At 37.7% G+C, this 20,900-nt stretch overlaps 1 protein-coding gene across 19 annotated transcripts in view; it reads left to right on the top strand.

Annotated features, from left to right (window-relative positions):
* Cac (calcium voltage-gated channel subunit cacophony) overlaps nt 1-20,900 on the top strand; it is a 172,641-nt gene that overhangs the window by 88,993 nt on the left and 62,748 nt on the right. The window lies entirely within an intron of this gene.

Here is a 20,900-nt window from a genome sequence, read left to right on the forward strand (position 1 = left end):
AACAATTTATTTCGCTAATTTGATCTTTATTTTTTATAATAAAAAAAGATAAGTATCTCAATATATTAAATTAACAGTAATGATTTAACAACAATTAATAATTAGGAAAATTTCTTATTTATGAAAATAAATTTACCCAATATTTTTTGATAGCTTCGTTTGATATCTTTCTTAGAAAAGCTTAAAAAAAAAAAACAACAACAAGATATTATGATATTTATGACAATTTTATGTTATAAATTACAATATAGTATATGTGAGGGGAGAGCTTTTATAGTATTATTTTGTTTAATCTTCTCAATAATTCTTGTACATGAAATTATTGAAATTATTGTACATAGTTCTTCAACGTTAAATCTTCAATCAGCATAACAGGGGATTAATTCTTCCTCATTGAGAACATATTGCAACTACAACGTAACACGCTCCACTTCGAATTATTGTTGTCCCCCTAATTCCGCGGGAATTTGTTTTACGTGCAGTATTTATCGCTTTAATTAAGGCAGTAGGCGACCGTGCACGACATGCTGAGTACTCCTCGAAATACTCCGGTTTTTGCGCTCTCGGCAGAGGTATTTACGTGTATGTTCTGACGGCATTTAATCTGTTATCATGTTCCCAGCAAACGTTGCTACCCGAATAATTCGCCCATCTCCATTTGGAGCTCTGCTCTTCGCGTGCCATTACAATTTCTTATTTCTTTTCCAATTCTTGAGGGCAACGGTATAGATATATCATTTTCGACCATCACTTCTCCATTAATAATTAATGATATTATGTGTCATCACTATTCTACTCTTGATCTACATGCAGAAAAGTCAACGAATCTTCGAATCATGTGAGCTACGAAGAACGAAATCCTACAACTTTAATCTGTTCGGCCATGATGGTGGCACACGCCACCATAATAGTATTAAAGGTTTTTAGCTTAATGAAAATAAGTAGATTAATTCTACATAGGTGTTGTGCCGCGTATATAAACACGTAAATTAAACTGTAACTTTTATCTGATCTGTCATCCTCGCTCTACCCCCCCCTCTCCCCTTAAAAACATACGGACGAGAAACTCTTTGGTTTTATTTTTTGCCTTATCTTCGCACGTCGAGTTGAAAATACACAGCCGGAAGGATTTAGGATTTTGGTTAATGAGCGGAATTTCATCTTGATTATTAACTAACCAAAACTTGGAAACAAGTCTGTTAAGATATTTTGCAGTATTACAGTAAGAGTTATTAAGTAGTATTATAGTAATAGTTATTACAGTAAAAGAGAATTCTAAATATACATATAATTATTAAATTTACTTTAATGTTTACATTTTTCTATTATTTTTATCTATTTTTATAATTTCATAATGCTGTTTATTACTTTAAAATGTTAACTTTAAAATTTTAATGTTTTTTCTCAATTTTACTGAGTTTTGGGTTATTTTATTTAAAAATGTCCTCCTTTTCATTTCAGAAACATTGTTTTCTTCATGTTTCTTCTTTTACACTTACTTTTATTAATTTATATTTTTTTTTATAATGTAGCATTAAACATGATATCTATATATAATTCCGTTAAAATGTCTAACTACGCTTAACTGAACCTTAACATTACTTCTTTAATTATTTTACACTAATTTATCAAATCTCTGATATTCTATTTCTCAAATGCCCCACTTTGTCACTACTTTACTGCGCTCACTATTTTAGAGTGTCTCATACATTAGCTTCGTTAATGACCAACTGTTATGCGTATATATATAAAATTTTAATTTCACTTTCGCCCGGTTTAATTTATTAGACGTTGACTCCGGTCCTTTTATCGTATAAACGTCGCGGTCTTATGTAACTTTCATCAACGATGGCCTAGGGATCGTGCCGGGCGACCGTTTCTTCTCTCGCGTAATCGCGTTCCCTCGTGTACCATTCCCGGTCTCCCGATTCGATCGATCGATCCCCTCGGCACGCACGTACTCCGGAATCGCTCCAGTCCGCGAAGGAAGCCAATCGCGCTCGCGAACGACGAGATTAGAAGGCAACGCGACGCGACGCGATGCGATGCGACGCGACGCGACGCGCCGCGTCGCGACGCTTACGAGCGCGACAAATCAATTTCTGGCGCAACGTCGACCGACCCGCTTTCCGCGCATTGTCGTGTCGCAATTCGATAATTTCCACGCGACAATAATACTACCGTTACGTTGAGGGAAACATGACGGTACAACAATAGCGAAACATGAAAATATGCAAATGCGCGATGCTGAGCTTTACATACAAAGCTGTTTATCTATACGTACAAGGGTACAAGGTGACAATTGAGAAGCTACTGAAACTAAATAGCTATTATTCTGTAATGAATGAACAGAGTGAGATGAATTAAACATTTTATGTTATAAAAATTGGTCAACAATTTAATTGCTTACATGATATATGTAAGGTCCAATGATATATGTTTTCGAAATGATAAAAATCTTGCATATCGAGGCACTTTTGAGAATTACTATAAATATAACATTAATAATAATTGTAACTGTTTTTCAGAGAATTCCGAATAAATTCCTTTTATATAGAAACAACTATTTGAGATCTTTTGAATACATGTCACTGAATAATACCACATATAACAGCCAAATTTTCAGCAATGTTTATTTTTACAAGTTTGTAAATGTATATTCTCTTTGCAATGTGTCGATAAATAAATATGTTAATAAAAACAACGAGTTTTCTACAGTATAATGTTTAATTAATTTTATTCTGTCAGTTTATTACAAAATAACAATTGTTTCAGCAATTTCCCAGTTGATTATGTATTCTGTATATAACCATTTTTTAAATATCTTTGTTAGAGGATTTTTGGAGGAATATTATTCAAAATCTCATGCACGATAAATTTATTATTAATAATAACGATAATGACTGTCGATGATAGTCATTAATAATAATGATGATCAACGATGATAGTTCCGGCCATAGCATGGAGTTTAATCGATTAAAGTGCAATAAAAAAGTAATAAATACAAAATTTGTAATTTATGATATACTTACAGGTATTAGAAATTGTTAAAAATGTTCCATCGCGTTGCTTATCACATTTTACGAAAGATACCCTAAAGTTTAAATATATTATTAGCTGATAACTTCTTTCACGTCCTGAGATCAAGGTAACTTTATTTATAGCATCAAGTGTCGGCGCCTAAAATATACTATTCGCTTTCGTGGTGCGTTGGTCGACGTAAATTGTGATCATTCAGGCACCCCGCTGCTTTTAGAAGTTGGCAGAAGTGGGAGTACGTAAGCGCCACGTGTGAGGAGCATAGAAGGGGTGGGTTTTCAGTTGGTAAGCCCGACTTCCCTCCCTAACAGTTAGGACGACGACCAATGCCGATTTTAAATACAGCGACATCCTAAACTACATTTTTCAATCTCCTTTTCCAACTCAAGTAAAGCTTGTATTTTTCGGAGAAAATCAGTTAAAAAAACTGAAACACTAGTTTAATAACAATAGCTTTCCGAAAAAATACTTGATGCCTAATTGACATGTAATAATTGTAGAACTTCTTAAAACTTCTCAAGAACATTCTCTAGGTACTAACATCCTGTTCTTGAAACAAGATAAGGATAGTTTTTATGAAATATCTTTTTATATAATTCTGTCTCCGTTTATTGTTAACAAAATAAATGATTTTTGACAGAGAAACTTTTCATAATTAAGTCGTGTAATGTAGAGGTTGCAAAAAGTTGCACTATATGACAGTCAGGAGAGGTAAAGTAATATCGAAATAGCTGCGCGTCAATCTGAAGTCTGTATAGCTGAAACGTTGCTTTCACTTTGGTATCCTAAAGCTGGACTGCTTGTCCCGATCATCTTTAAAGCCGGTACTGACGACGGCGACAGCGACGTCGATGGAATCGCGATGGTGGACGTCGCTCGCGACAGTGGTGGTGGAAATGGCGGTGGATAGAATGGAAGGGAGAGATACACAAGTCGCTCGATGGGGCAACGAGGGGCTAAGAGGACGAAAGGGCGGCACATGAATGAACGATCAATAGGTATATAGTTACCTGCTTGCTCCGCTGGTATACCTGTCTTCGGCTGTTTGCTAACAGGCGCTTTTGATGAACCGTATTACGTAATTTTATAATAAATGTTAATAAAAGCAAATATTTTAAAAAATCATTTATGACAATTAATTAAATTTAATTGGACAATAAATTGTTTTCTGACGCACCTTCTTTTATACGGTTATTTAAATAAATTTTCTATGAAAATAAAAGAGAGGAATTACCCCCAATAATGGCATAAAAATTAATTTGTAAATTTAATTTTCTCATGCTTGTAAAAAAGATTTTTTAGATATAAAAAAATATTTTTTTATTTGATTGAAAAATCATGATTTCTATTTTTTTTTATCTTTGAAAGGAAATGTGGCAATGTAAAAATAAATAGCTATATTAATTACGAATATAAAACAAATATCCTCGTTTATTTCAAAAGCTTTTCGGAGAATGTACAGAAACTCTTAAGGATGATACAATCGTGCGGTTAAGCGTGTCTTGGGGCGTAGCGAGGTTTTTTTGTAACTCTAACAATTGTCTACCAGTACAGCGCGATTAAAAGGATATCTGTTATTAAATCAACCGAACAGCAATTAACCAGACGCGATATACAACCGTTACTTAATCTTAACTTAAGATTATTCCTGCTAGATCTAAAGAAACATCGCGCAATTTCTGACCACTGCATCGTATGTAAAGCGTTTTCTATACATATATCACCTCTCTATAGACATGCATAGTCTGATTCATTCTAAGTTTTTACGATGCTACCACAGTCGTTGCATTCAATTTTTCTTGTATGTAAAGTCACTTCTTTCTATACTATTTTTACACAAAGTATTTCTGAATATGTGAAAAAGGGCATATTATACGTGATATGCGTGACAACGGGAGCGACATCAGAGGTATAAATTTGATTATTTTTTTATGAAGACACCGCTGTCCCGAAGTCTGCCGGCCAAGAGGGCAAAAGTTTATTTTTTAATGAATCACGCTATAAGCGCTATGCGTGCACACGCCTTAAAATCCCACGTAGATAATGAGGTTCGCGGATTCCCTCAGGGTTAGGCGACAACAGAACACTTTTATGGGCCCGTCGTGTTATCACTCACTGATCGTAACCTAGTTTTAACAGCTCGGATAATGCCATTTAATTTGGCTAACGCAATTGGTCGCGTCGTTTCCGAGTAAACACGAGCGCTATGTGGATATACGTAACATAAAAATTCCTGTAAATATGTAATTTGATTGAATAGCAGTAATGAAATTTTTATATGATAAAAACTGATATTATTAATAACGATAAAGTACTAATGGTATTCTACGCGCTCACAATTTACGTTCGCGTCATAAAAGGGCTTCAACCTTACATAACATATACATGCACACACACACACACATCTCTATTAATTACTATTATTAATAACGAGAGTTAAGAACAATCTCGCAAATTACATTCGCATGATACATACGCATGCGGATACTAATTGTAACATAAAAATTGCATTTACCTCGCGAATAAATTTTCAGCCGGGCTGCAACTTTGAATAGCGATGAGACGCAAGTAGCAGAGTGCGGTAATTACTCATTACATTAGAAGTTGAGTGCAATGACAATCGAAACGCCACGCACGTCGCACGTTTTCCTGCCTTTTCGAAGACGCCTACATTCGTCGCGTATCGTTCCGCATCGCTTCCGGTTAATGCAATTTACACTGGAAATATGACTTTTTCGTCACTTGACATTTTCCGCAGCGAATGTAGCGTAGGTGAAAGCACCGTAATCAAATACAGCGGGGTAGCGTGACTTTTCGATCTGCTCTTGTATGACTTTCGGTACTTAACGGCGTAGGTGGATGAGTGGACGGTTAAGTTACAATCTCCGCGACTAACAATAAATCTTCATGAATTATTACGTGCATCGCAGGAATTGGATGACATTTGTTTAGCAGATATGTCACAGTCGATATTTTTCTGGTCACTGCGAACTTGGGCGTCAATGACACGGGATTTAGAGAGGGTACAGATAAAAAATGTATTATTACTTATTACATCAAGACATTTAGCAGTAAATAATAATGTTACTGACATACATTAACAGTATTATATATAACTATTTAAATTACTAAAAGCTTTTAACGTTCCATTTTTGCATGTAAAATAAGGATTTATTTAAATTCATCTTTGTATAATTGTAACTGAGAAAATATTATGATGTTATTATTTACCAATGTATTGTTTTGGATTTGTTAGCTCACAATGTTTAATTTTGAATATGTTTTACATATGCGTGGGGGGTGAGATATATTTACGAAAAATGTGATAACGTTCCATTTTTGCATGTAAAATAAGGATTTATTTAAATTCATCTTTGTATAATTGTAACTGAGAAAATATTATGATGTTATTATTTACCAATGTATTGTTTTGGATTTGTTAGCTCACAATGTTTAATTTTGAATATGTTTTACATATGCGTGGGGGGCGAGAGATATTCACGAAAAATGTGAAAATGATATAAATTATGTGTCTAATAGGGTAAACTCGGGTATGATGGCCATACGGAAAAGATGGTCCATGGCTGTAATTTCTCCAATAATGGCTAAACAGTGCATTTTTGTAGTCATTCTCAAAGATAATCAATATTTACAGTAGTTTATGTGCGTACACTATTCGAAATAACAATATTGTGAATATTATATCATATTTTTACTTTCGACTGCCTGCAAAGTTTTTCATGTGTCCGCTAAAAGCTGCTATAACATTAAATAAATTATAGTTAAGCTGCCGTAATCAACGTTACGCACATAATTAAGCTATGTAAATTGTAATTTGACCTATAATTTGTATTTCTATTTTTCACTATTTATTTAAAAATACTATGGTTATCTTTTCTGCTATGGCCATCTTTTCCTTAAAAGTCAGATAAGATGGCCAATGCATACGTTGTAATACTTTGATAATATAAAATTTATGTTAAGTGTTTTCTTCTTAATTTCAATAGTTTTACGTACTTTAAGCTTCAGTGAAGGAATATACCAAACACTGTTAAAATATAACAAAAATAAATGTATGTTTATTGCATTTTAAAATACTATGGCCATCTTACCCGAGTTTACCCTAAGGGTTTCCAATAATAAAAAACGCTCCAGTCAATAATGCTTTCTACTAAATTATTCTTAAGCTCAGGATAGCTGATTCTTGTGAATAGGAAAACTTAAACTTTCCGGATGCCCGATGCCTGCTTCAGTTCTTCTAATCACTTAAGGTGTGAGTATGCGTACACGTGCGCGTGTGTGCGTGCGTGTGTGTGCATGCGTGCTCCCTCTCTGCGTATATTCTGACCCGACGTCCGAGAGGGAGAGAAATCCGAGTCCCTCATCTCGTATAATATCTTCTCTCTCCTTCGCTTTACTGCGTCTGCCGCTACCGTCGTCTCGTACCACTTGGCAAATGCTGGAGACGCGAAGTCGCCCCGACTGACCTTACTATTGACAAGGACGCCTCCCCTGATTTATTAAGCCCGGAGCGACGTAAGGAAATGAGCTGCTGGTCGCACGATAAATACCTTAATGGAGAAGAATTTACGTGGGAATAAGGACGCGAGCGCGGGCCCTTTCCTCGAGATTTCCGCCTAAAGCGGTACTTACATTGTCGTGGAACCACAGCCGAAATCACGCGTATACGTTCATGTCTCACGCTCACGTCTGATTTCGACCTGGTTCAACCATAATTGTAAAATCCGCTTAAAGAACGAAATTTTTCGCATATACGCTGTCTAAGATTAACGTTTCGATGACAATTTGCTGAATTTGAATACAATAAGGATTTCAACCCCGTTATTAAAAGCATAAATATAGAACATGTTGGATGCAGATACAGAAGGTAGCCTGTCATGGCGAGACATATACACGCGGCGCGCAGTGAAAAATAGTGCCAATCATTATAAGTAAAGCATATCAACTCGTAACGCGAGTTCGTAAACAAAAAGTGTTTTGTGTTTTAAATTAAAAAGATACATGTGTATACACGTACATAAATAAATAAACTGGGTTGCAATAAAGGTTAAATTAATACGACCTAATTGATTAAGCAGTGGAATGAAGAGTTTGATAAATAGAGCTATTTGTACAAAGAATTGTAGAATCGCTTCCAACCATGTATGTTGACGCGCGCGTTCTGTGGAAACGGAACAATTTTCCTCTTCAATTATCATCAACAACTCGAGGCGAAATGTAACCTACATCGTTTCCCGGGGAAAATGTTATAGTTCAAGGACCGCAACGCACTGAGCAACGAGCGGGATTCTGTTCGCAACGTAGTATGGGATCGACGCGCCGCGTCGCCCATGAGATTTGTCATAACGAGGTAGCGCCGCTAATTAATAGTTAACTCGGGCAGGCCGTGCGTTTTCGATGCTGCTCGCATCTCCGATTCTGGATGGACGCGCCACTCGAAGCACTCTCGGTGCTTCGAGCCAAGCGCGGTGACGGACGGCGTCAGGACTTAAGTGCGGCTTTACCAGAGCACGTGTCATCGGAGAAAGTGGTGGTTCAGCTTGAAACCGCTGGATCTATCGTTCAATTCGCTCTGACATTGTTTAAAATTATAGGAATATGAATATGACATTTAAGATAATAATACAACGAAAAATCATTAAGTTAAATATTAAGAATAATAAAAGTTTAGAATAATTTCTAAAAGAAATTCTGAAAGAATTTTCAAAATATTTTTATAAAATTTTTCTTAAAAACAATTATCAAAATATCAAAATGTTAATTATTAAATGAAAGATTAAAATATATTTTATCATTGCGTTTACTAGAACTAGATTATAGGTAACATGTGAGATTCAGAAATGTTTCCTTGAAAAGAGAGAGAGGGTTTTCTGGTCCATTTCTGCTTAGCGAAAATGCGGAAACTCCGTCACTTTAGTTTGAAACTCCTTAATCTCCAACATCGAATATCTTGCTAATTAAATCTGAAATTAAATTTCCGTTCGTGCGCGCGCGCGCGAGAGTATAAGATTACATGAATATCTTGAAAAATAAAATTTGTTACCTATTTAACGCTTGTAAAATTTAATTTACCACACTATATTAGATCTGAGTTTTAGTTAGTAAATAAATTGAACATTTTAGTTACCGGTCAAGATAGATTTCATGTTTAAAAAATGTCTTGACAGATACGGCGACGTTTTATTAATTATGTTTATATCAGGATAGAAAATAATATTTTACTGTTATTACACAAGTTATCTGGATTTTGTATATTCTTTAAATTTGTAATTCTGTGTATTCTGTTGCAAAATCATTTATTTTATTGACCATTAGTATTGAGTTAATATTTAAGATTTTATCGTTTATCATTAATTGCTTGCTTAATTAATGATTCGTGGAACAACGTGTAATAATATATGAAAGACAACAAAGAACGCATACACCGATGACATCACACTAATGATCGTATGTGTAAAACATGAGCGACGGTTATGCGAGCCGCAAAATTCCCAGAAGATCCTAGCCAAGTATTTCTTTAAATAGGTCATCCAGAGAATGCGTAGGAAATTCGATGAAAGTGAAACGCGAAAGTAAAATGTCAAATTACATTTTAGTCGAGACAAATAGAATTAAAGTTTCTAGATCAGATTAATATTAAAATAAATATTTATTTAAATTAACAAATTTTTATAAAATATATAACATCCTTTACACGCGATTAATCTTTTAATCTGCATTAACAATTAAAATAATTTTTCTTTCCTGGATGCTTTGATAGTTAATTTTTTTAATGATTTTACAATAATGTATTATTGTAAATGCATTCTTGGTCGACAGAAGTTTCATGAAAGTTTCACTTGAGACACCTGCGAAATGTCACTCTCGCAGGTAGGTAGTGTATTATAGCAACGTAATTTTTAAAATGTTTCCGGGAACTAGCTTAATCAGGTTTACTTTCGAAATGTCAGAGAAACACGTGGCTCTGGTAAACCGAGAGGAGGGGAACCACACGCTCGAGTTACAGGTTACAAGGTTTATTCAGCTCGTCGGGCAATTCACAGAACGGTGACTTCACCCTTCCATTGACTTTGACGACACCGGGTCGCGAATTCCCGGAATTACACGCCCCGTATATATGTATGTACAATATATAGTACATAATAAAATCCGCATGCCCCAATTTCAAGACTCGTTTCGAAGAAACGCGGGTGTACCGTCCCTAATCCAGTCTCTGTATCAATGAAAGCTCGCGCTCTTCTCGGAAAGGCTCTCGACTACCTTATACTCGCGTGTGCTAGCCGTTCATTGATAACTATCGTTGTGGGGTATACGCCGTTATGTGGAACGCTTGTATACGTTTTAATTGATCTTTCGATTCTGGAAACATTTCTTATTGTTGAATGAAGTAATAACACATCAATTATAATGCGTTACCTAATTGCTATAACAACATGCAGTTCTCGGTTTATGAGAATTTCTCTACCTCTTCTATATTAATTAAAATTAGTCGTTATTGTAGGGTATGAGATTCTGTATAAAAAAAAAGCATATATTTCTCGTCTTTGAAGTAGAAAATCCCAGTTTGTCATCCACGAGATACGCCCGAGATGCCGTAACGTTTAGCTGCATCTACTAGGGTGCGGGCTAGTAGTAATAGCACCAGTATTGAGTCAGACGTCTCGGATGTCGGATCTCTCGCTGCTAAACTCTTGTTCTACTTTTTTATTCTTTCTTTTGCAACTTTCTCGAGGAAAGTTGTCGGTATTCAGTGGCCGATTTATTGATCTAGCCCATCATTTCAAGACTCTCTGGCCATGCCGAACTACCGAAGGATCCTTAAATTGTTTCTTCGGCGGATTTATAGGTATTTATATATAATATATTTTTTTTTCTCTTGCGATAGTTTAGATGGTTGCAAATAAGATGATTGTTATATAATAGACGATTTTGTTTTTACTATTTCCGTCAGGGCTCTGCTAAAATCATCAAGTGTTTTATAGCGGCGCTCGTAGGCGCCAGGCGTTCACATACGTTTATAGCATACTCCCCTCCTCCTCCTCCTCTTCCTCCTCCTTCTCCTTCTTCTCTTTCTCCTTCTCCTCTTCCTCCTCCTCCTTCTCTTCCTTCTCCACCTCTTTCCTCTCCACCCATGCGCCTTCAACCCCAACGCCGGTGTTACAACTCCCTCACTTACACGCAGCTTCCTCGTATATCTTTGAGAAGGATTTGAGAACTTGCCAACGCGACACTCGGTTTATTCTGACTCGCGTCGCGACGCCGTATTTCCTTCGATTTCCTTCTCGTTGTCTTCGACTAATTTTCGCAGGGACGAACCTTGTTCCAGATGGATTCTCCGGAGCCTCTCGTTCAATGTTCTCGTTGGCCTCGTCGTTGGCGCTATTGTTGCGGACGCTACTGCATCTTGTAACTTTACGACAACCAAAATCTTTCTTTACAAGGAAACTAAAAAAACTCTTTTATAATTTTATAATAAATTGTTGTTTCTCTTTAAAAATTTTAGAAATAATAATTTATAAAACAAATATTTACAAATTTTTAAAGAAAAAGATTTTTTAACTCTATAACAGTTGTACATAAAATCGTATTTATTTTTACACAGTGAAACATTAAAACATTAAAAAACCTTATACAATTTTTTCTGTTCCGAGAAAGTGCAGATTCTTAAACTTAATAGAATTTTAAGAAATCTTTTCTGCAGAGTGTTATCACGTACATTTTTTCTATAATTTCTTATTAATTCTTTATAAAACAGAAAATTAAAAGAAGCTTTGGCAATATTATATTAGTTTGGCAATAGTAATTTGGAATCATGCGTTCCATAATCGCGTAATTGTTATTCGACATCGCGATTCGTGCATTCGCGCAGCTTCGGTCTGCGTGACTGATGTCGGGATTGTCGGGGTGGGTGAATCTTCGAATCGTCCGTTCGTGACATGGCAACCGATTAATCAGAAAAACGACCCGATTGCGACTGGCTGCGATCTCCGATCGCCGCAATTTACGATTGGGTCGATTGACGCAAATATTTGCTCGGCCGTTACTCACGAAAACACCATGTGACTCTTTCTTCTACTGCCGAACTCTCCGCGAGTTTTTTCATATTCGCTTTCGCGCGCAGCTGCAAGAAGTGCATTACTCTGCGAAATATTGAAGTCTTGATCGAAAAATACTTTGCCGAGGTTGTCGGAAAGTTCATTATTTGGTGACTGACAAAAACGGCTTATTCGATTTGAAAAGATTGAGAAAGATCTAGGAACAAAAGAAATCAAGTATAAAGTGAAATTGACAAACTATATTCAAATTTAACATTCTATTTTATTGGTTGAGTATTAATATTTAATTATGTTAGAATTGAAATTAAAATCGGTTAATTAATTTAATCCTGAGTGTTTTGTTTATCGATATATAATTTTGTTTGAATAATATATAATTTAATTAAAATATACACTTTGTGTGAACTTAGTTATTAGCAAGTAATTAACGCTTTTACCAAAAATTTACTAATCGGAATTTATTTTGATTAATTATGATGCGAGTAAGAGTTTATATATTATACGTATTACATTATTAAGGAATCGTTTTATTAATCTCAGTTTTTTTAAATAAAATAATCGTATTTTTAATATGTAAATTAATAAGATTTCATGGTATTAGTAGTAAATGCTTAATGATCATAAGGGTTTGCGAGATAATGGGATGGTACAGGATATAACAAAAAGGAGACTAACACCACTTAAAAGACTGGAGGTCATCAGAATACGAACTCGAAGGCGATAGGTAAATACCACTAATAACAAACGTTCACATGTTTTAACACATGCAAATTTATACGTACAAATTAATAATTAGTATCTAATATGACATAATAACACTGAACAAGACACTGGACAATTATCGACAAATAATCAAGGATTCGCGGTTGAGAGATAATATACGATGATTTTCTATAGGAAGCAATGAAAGGGAGATTGTTTCGCGATTAGAAGACCGGGGGTTATCTGAACGAGCCTAATACAAGCCTACGAGCCAATAAATAGCATTAATAGCATCGTCTTCACATTATAGGCTGCGTGTAAACGCATGGGGGCACGGATAAATGTGTGAAAGCGGATGGGAGAGGGATGAGAGGCCAACAGAAGAGAGGTATCCAGCTATAATAGCCGCCTACATGCTCCAGCGAAATTACCTTTCGATCTATTTGCCTCCAGAAAGCATCGGGTTACGTCAGTCGCCGCACTAGCCATTGGACGCTCGTTATTAGCGAACGTTTTTAGCTTGCGTTTACGATCAATAGATCGTTCACGAGATGACGCATCGACCGGACGCATATGTGAGAATCGATAAAAACGAAAAAAAATAATAAATAAATAAAGAGAGACTTCAGGTTAAAATCTTTTACTTTAATCTGACGTGTTTGATAATGTTTATTACAGTGTTTTTTGACGCTTGATAGTAATGAGCCCTTGCGAAAGTCGTGCATTGTTCTCCATGAATATAATCGAAAAATAGCGGAAAAATGGAAGCGGCGCACGTGGTGTGCATGCACTTAGGGCGCAAATTGCTCCACGCAGCATTTCAGTAGTAATTCAATATATTTGGCAGACAGGGCGGTATCTGCAGCTCCTTATTTCACTCACGGCGAAAATAGGTTGGCACAATTTAATTTATTTCTGTTTTGGTCTATAGCAAAATTCGTAAGCTTTCAGCCCGGCGCGGCGCGAGCAAGCTCATTCATCATAATACACGGGAAAGCGGTAACTACGTTCCCGTGTAAGCCGGCGCTTTTCAGCTTACAATTAGTGAACTCATTTGCGAGACTACGCAAACGAGTAACGCCAACTCGAGAACCGGATGTACCCTAGATTCCGGCTAGGGAAAGAAAAAGTATAAAGGACAGGTTCGCGCTCGTAGGGTGAATATACCGGCGAGATGAGATAAGACGGTATCGCGATTCGCGAGTAAGTGTCTCGCACGTGCCGCTTGCGCCTCCCACCCCCTCTCCTCTCTCTCTCTCCTTCCACGATGGATAATATATCGCTCTGTTCTCGCGCACCTACCCGTCGTGGATGTCACTCCGCTGTACTCTCGACTAAAGTCTCGTACCTGTCCCACTTACAACTTCGCAGGACGGATATCCTCGACGGGCCTTTCATGGGATTCGTTGGACGGAGAACTTTCGTTTCACGTTGTAGAAGTCGCCTGCCTCGCGGCTTGATCAACCGTCAATTACCGGCTTGTATCTCCGGCCGTTCTGCGTTCAGTGTGTTTACGTCGTCGACAAAGGAGCTCAATCCACGAAGGCCGCAAGGGATTTTTAATTGATTCAAAAATATATACGTAGGTTTCTTAGCTCAAGATAGAAATTATGAAATGGTTATCGTAATCGCGCGGTACTTTGACATCAAGCTTTTGCTTAATTTACGAGGAAAAAATATAAGTTACAAATATCAGGTATAACGATTGATTACTTTTCTCTACCGAATTAGATATAAAATCTTCCGTTTGAGTAGAAGCATTTGTGATACAGAGCCTCTCTTTTTTACATTTATCGCCCTTTCTGGATACCCTCCGGTCCATCCCGCCCAACACTCGCGAGTTGTATTAATCATTAATCATCGTCAAATCGAGCGCGGCACACCACTCGATCGTGCAGGTCATGATCGAGACGCATTCGAACCCAGAAGCATTCTGTCGACATACCACGATCCGCATGTTCAAGAATACACATGTACAGTGCCGCCTAATAAATTCGCAAATGTGACACTTTTGTAGACTAATGATTCTCGTTTAACCGCAAGCTTTCTTCAGAACTCATAACGATCGTATGTCAAAGTCTTTCAAAGATGACAGATTTACCGCGAAATAATCTTCGGCGCGAGCAACGAACCTTAATTTACATTCATTTTTTAATGGATCTTTTTCTCGAGTAAACTTTTTAATGTAGTTTAAATCTGAAATATTCAGAGGAGACGTCTGGTTCAAAATAGGAGTTAAAGAACTTAAAGGAGCAGGTAGGATCTACATGATCAAATTTCTGTCCAGGAAAAAATAATTTGCGAAAATTTGTATACGATGTAGGAGACTGCTTTCGCGTGTTTTTACCTTAGCGTAAAGTACGTTTGCTTGCACCTTCCGCTGTGAGAGCCTCTTACTTCGGTCATATTCACGGGTATACAAGGTACACTAATCAGATCGGAGCGAAGTTTATGCACGAGAGAGGTCGCATGTCCAGGCGAGGAGTTTGTATTGCAACGATCTTACAAGTCCGGAGAATGAATCCGACACAATTCACCCATTAGAGCACCAATCTCTCACCGGTCTCTCGGCCAGTCAGTGCCGGTCTTGTACTTATACGGGAGAGTAAATTGAAATGGAATATTTAACGGAAATCTTTACAGTTCAGTTCACTTGCAGTAAAGAAATAAACTTAAAATATATGTAGATTTCTTATTGTATCTCTTATTTGATGAGAAACTATTGTAAAGAATTTATTTCAAAAAATTATTATAGAAGGTATATGCAAAATAAAATTAGAAATGAAACGTTTGAGCGCCGTTTCTTTAGGAAATTAATTGGGACGATGATCACAGAGCCACTACTCTAATCTTGAATTACAACGTAGTATCATTCTTCAGAAAATCTTCTCTCTCTCTCTCTCTCTCTCTCTCTCTCTCTCTCTCTCTCTCTGTATATGTGATTCTTGCGTTATTACAGAGCTCGACGACAGGATATACGTGATTGTGACTTATTCTTGAGTAAAGCTCGAGTTATCTGCTCCCCCTTCCAGCAAACACTTTAATTGCAATTAAGATGAAATGGATCGTATAGCGATACGACCCTCGAGATTGATGTAGGCGGAAGCAGACGGTGTCTTACTTTGCGCGACGTATCGTAAAGGGTGAAAGGTTAATTTGTCCACGTTTGCAAACGTGCGCGATGGCAATGTACCTTCCTGAAGCCGCAACGCGAACGCCCACGACGCGACGCATACATACCATCGGTCACACGTGCGCCATACAAGTACAAGGTGAGGGGTGCCGGAGATAGCTACGTAGACGACAGTCATCTTCGTCGTTATCGTCGTCGTCGTCGTCGTCGTCGTTGACGTCACCGAACGAAATGGCGCTAACGTGACGTCACCGGGGACGCCCGCTTCCCTCCGCAACGTTCCCCTTGACGCCGCTCTTCGTTCCGCAATGTTCTGACGCCACCCTCCCCCGCGTGCCGGGGGATGCCCGGGTCTCGCTGCTGCGGGGTGGGGGCGGTGACGACGCCGGCTGGGCGCCGCGACGCTCGTCATGGGGTTCGTGGGGGATTTTTGGCTGTTGCCGTCGTTCGGCGAGCCGGCGACACCAGGAGCCGGTATCTCGAGTAATGATCGCCGCCAGGATTACGACGCCCTCCTTCCTAAAAACATGTGTATGGTAATTGATTCGATTGAACGAGACGGCTTTTGGTTGACGGTGGACTACTCAGCCGGAATAAATCAGATCTTCCTCGATCGACGGTTATATATCGTGCCCGCTGTACCGAATCCGGATGCAATAATTGACGGTTGCGATTCAACGCGATAATACCCTTCGTCAGCGATGGTTGTAATCGCGGTGTTTTGCGCCCAGGAATCGATTGAGCAATCTGAGTCTGTCATCCGAGTGTTTCGCGCGTTATCGAATACCGCTATTAGCGGTTGCACGATGGCATCCGATAATTCAAGATGGCTTGCACGCGGTTATGAATAGACGGCGCGCGAGATGAGAATGGTTATTTGGGAGTTGCGACGGATTTAGAAATCTGTGCGAACTCCTGAAGGTGCAATTTCTCTTAATAATGAAATAACGGCGAGTCTGCATGGCCGTATAAATAAATTGATAATAATTGAGTAACGATTTATTCGATGTATGGATATATGCAACACACACGCCTTTCAAGAACGGTGAATGTGAATTAAATGAAATAGATGGAATTGAATAGCCAGACCTTTCTATTGTCCAGAAAGAAACTCAATGTTTTATTAGAACTCGCGAATTAATTAGAGAAGAATCGCGTCGTTCTAACGCAACGTATATAATAATTACGATAACGTTTATTTTATATGAGCATTCTGTGTACTAATTTTGTGATGAAATTACCCGCATCTTAATTTAATATTGTTCATTATGGGGAAGATGTTTACTCTCCTATATGCGGAATAAGTCGAAGGGCAAGCACGTGCGCGCCAAGATATCGAGTCGATCGCTGAAGATTATGTCAAGATTATATGTTAAAACGAGAGCAGAAAGGGGTTGATATTTTCCATGTATTAATATTCCACCGATCGAATTGCCTTTCGGTCGAATGTACATACGTTCAACACAGACGTACACCCAACGCACAAAAGTGACCGAGTGGCTTCCCGGCAAAACGCACGCCGGTGAATCTGTGCGTGGCGAAAGCTAGACCTGGCGCGTGGACCGATAACACTCCGAAAGAGTTTCACGTCTCTCGCGAAAAGGGAAAATAATGGCGCGGCCTTGCGACGCGATGGAGGACGGCGGCGGCGGCGTCGCGTTGCTGCCTGCCCGTCGATCCGGAATCGAAGGTCAATTATTTTTAATGTTCCTTCGCCTCTCTTTCGTCGGTGCCCGCCGGCTGGCCACCTAATACATAAATATTGTACGCCCGACTCAAAGTTCGGCATTTTCAATCTATCATGCTTTCCCAGTTAATACCATCAGATATTCTCGAACGAAGTAAGTTACGATTTAACCGTGTCATCTTTTCCAATTGCCAAACGGGGTAGATAAATAGAATTTTAAGTATATCAATAAATAATTGCACACACGACAGTATAAGATTTTGTTGGTGAAAAATTAGAAAATAGATATCGCAGCGTCTATCTCATTAATTTATCGAATGTAAGCTTATATTTAATATTTAAGACTCCTAGAAGAAAAGAGATTGAATATTTCTACAGTTGTAATTAAATTGCAACGCAAAGAATCAAATTTCTCTTCGATCTATCATTTCAGTGCAACGTTGCCCCAGTCTTTTTATGCATATAAATTCATACTGTACCGACGTTCGCTAAAGATATTCGTCTCTTAGAAATGTGCATAATTAACGAAACGGATTACCGACGAATAATATAACAAATCGATAAGCTCTCACTCCGCGCAATCCCCGACGAGCTGGGGGTCAAGATAGAGAATTAGTATTCTTCCATAAATCCTCTCTCGGAACTCTTTGAGAATAATTTATCTTGCTCCAGGTATATTTCAGGGGAACAAATACCCTTTCTTTCATGCCAGTTGCTTAAGATACTCGACTGAGACTAACGTTTGTAGCTCGTGCTCGTTACTTCAATTAGAAAGAATCAGGATCCTTCCTCCTTATTTCCGCGAACTTCATTGCACCGAGCACTTTTTATCCGGTTAAAGTAATTTTTATTTAGTTTGCCTTTCTTACGGCGATATTCCTTCAGACTTCAGACACACAATGTTTGACTCTTAAGAACTGGCACGTCCAAACTTATCATTTCGCCAAATAAGCCCTTTTCATGTGGCTACAAATCTCGCTGTTTTTTTTTCTCTCCCTCACGGGTCACGAGATAAAAATAGCTGGAAGTTAAGCCTTACATCACCTCCCCGAAGGCTATTTTGAAATAGTTTCTGCAGAGTATGTTTAACGGTTGTTTCTACGTTAAATGTCACCATGCCGCTGTTTCATCAATCTATTTTTCAAAATTGCAGACATATTTTATGTTTTTTTATTCTATTTAGAGAACATTTGGCAAGGTTCTTAAAATAAATACATTGTTATTCATTATTACTATTATTAATTAAAATATTAAATTTAATCTTATAAGGAGACTTCGCAAAGCTGGATTCGATAACGTTTTTGCGTATAAGTGGCTCTTATCTACATCCTCTACCACGCTGCGGCTTTCTCTCCAGTCCCGAAATATTCACGACTGAATATTTATGAAGTAATGGCCAGATGAAATGGACGGGGGGGAAAAAATTCGATCGAGCTCTCCCGCTCGGCAAGTATTAATTACTATCGACGAAAAACAGGGGCGTCCGGTAACACGAACATTTGGCACGACTCGCGTCTCACCGTTATTTGCTAACCAGCAAAAAACTGCACCTCCGGCAGCGACGCGTTGCAATAACGTTGTTGCATAAATCGTGATCTACCTTCGTAGAGAGTCCTCGTCCCGCATGCGGTAATCCACATCTCGCAAGTGCCAGGACCGCCCGCGCGTCTGTTTTACACGAACAAGCATCGTCCGAGGATATTGCACATCGGAATCTAATAATTGCGATGGCGATATCAATTTCCGGTAACGTGACAGACTTGAGTTGTAATTATATCGCGCGTCTATGAGAAATATATTTTGTAAATTAATATGTGAAAATGTATAAAAGAGAGACGACTTGAATTTTACTTCGACTTAAGGATTCGCGCAATAGAATCTATTGAGAAATAAAAGATTACAAGGAAAATGTGATTTTATTTATTATTATTATGTAAGATTAAATTCTATAAGATTAGAGATCGCAAAGTAATCATAGAGGGTAATAAAGACGGTCTAATTTCTTGTATGGGCGAGAATGTATTTCGCTATTTTATTAATGATCAACTTAAACTCTCGCCTAATCGCCGAAGAATTATACCTGTTGCTGATGTAACAATCTGTATGATCGCAATTGAATTGTTCCATTACGTATATTGCTCTACTTAACGGCGTGCGTCCTTGTAAAACGGACACACAGACGAGTCGGCGGTTCATTTTCGAGAGTAGTATTGATCCCACCGTTACAGAACAAACTGGATCAATTATTTCTGTCCTGTTCTCAATAATTCAGCGATGTTAGGCCGAGGCACGGACAAGCACAGACGGCCAACAATCGCAGCCTGTTATGTCCATTTTTCGATATTTTATGCAAACTTCCTGGTATCCAATTTAGTCTTGGATATAGAAAAACAAGATACCTATAACTTTTTAATTATATCTAACGAATTAATATAATTTCTCGAGACAAAAATAAATTATTTTAGAGTAATTTGTACAATTGGCACTATATAAAACTCGTATTTGGAGATAGTATTTTTCTAATAATTCAAATGTATTCAATTCAATCTTGTTGATTGGGGATGTAAAATTGGTCAGGTGTTAAGCAACAAGTGATAAATCATGAGAATCCGATATAACAATATGTTTAACTTCTTGCGTGTTTAATCCAAAGCTATCTCTAAAAAATGAGATAATTTCCTTTCTTATTTTTAAGCTTGACGATTTCGCCGTGGCTGGCATTATGATTATTTTTTACAAGTTTTATTTTACCGGCACCGCTTTGTCGCTCGCCGGTCGGAGATGGCCGAAGAAAAGAACTGGTTCGTAAAGCTGGAAAAAAGGCACGGTGGTAGTAAGTTGATATAAAATTGGCGGGCGCTCGCTATCCGTACAATTCGATCCCCCGGATACATGAAATCGGACGATCTTGGCGCGCGAAACTTTTTCCTTCGAGTCGTTTCCCGTTCGGATAAATAGAGTGTAGTGACATGAAGTTTACGCGACAAATCGCGAAACTTTATCTGCATCTTTATGCACAGGCTATATTTCTGAGTGACATCGAGAAGAAAGCTTCCTCCGTTTTTATTAATACTCGGAGTAAATATTTCTTTAATTAAAATCTTGATTTTAATAATTCACGCTTTAAATTATGATATTTACTTAGAATTAGAAAGAAGTAAAAATTATTATATGGAAAGAAGGAACGAAGGAAAAACACGTTTAATCACTTATTATATTACATGAACTATTACAACATTTGTTAAAATGTTTGATTTTTGTT

Source organism: Temnothorax longispinosus, chromosome 1 (genome assembly GCF_030848805.1).
Source record: "Temnothorax longispinosus isolate EJ_2023e chromosome 1, Tlon_JGU_v1, whole genome shotgun sequence".
Classification (NCBI taxonomy): Eukaryota; Metazoa; Arthropoda; class Insecta; order Hymenoptera; family Formicidae; genus Temnothorax; species Temnothorax longispinosus.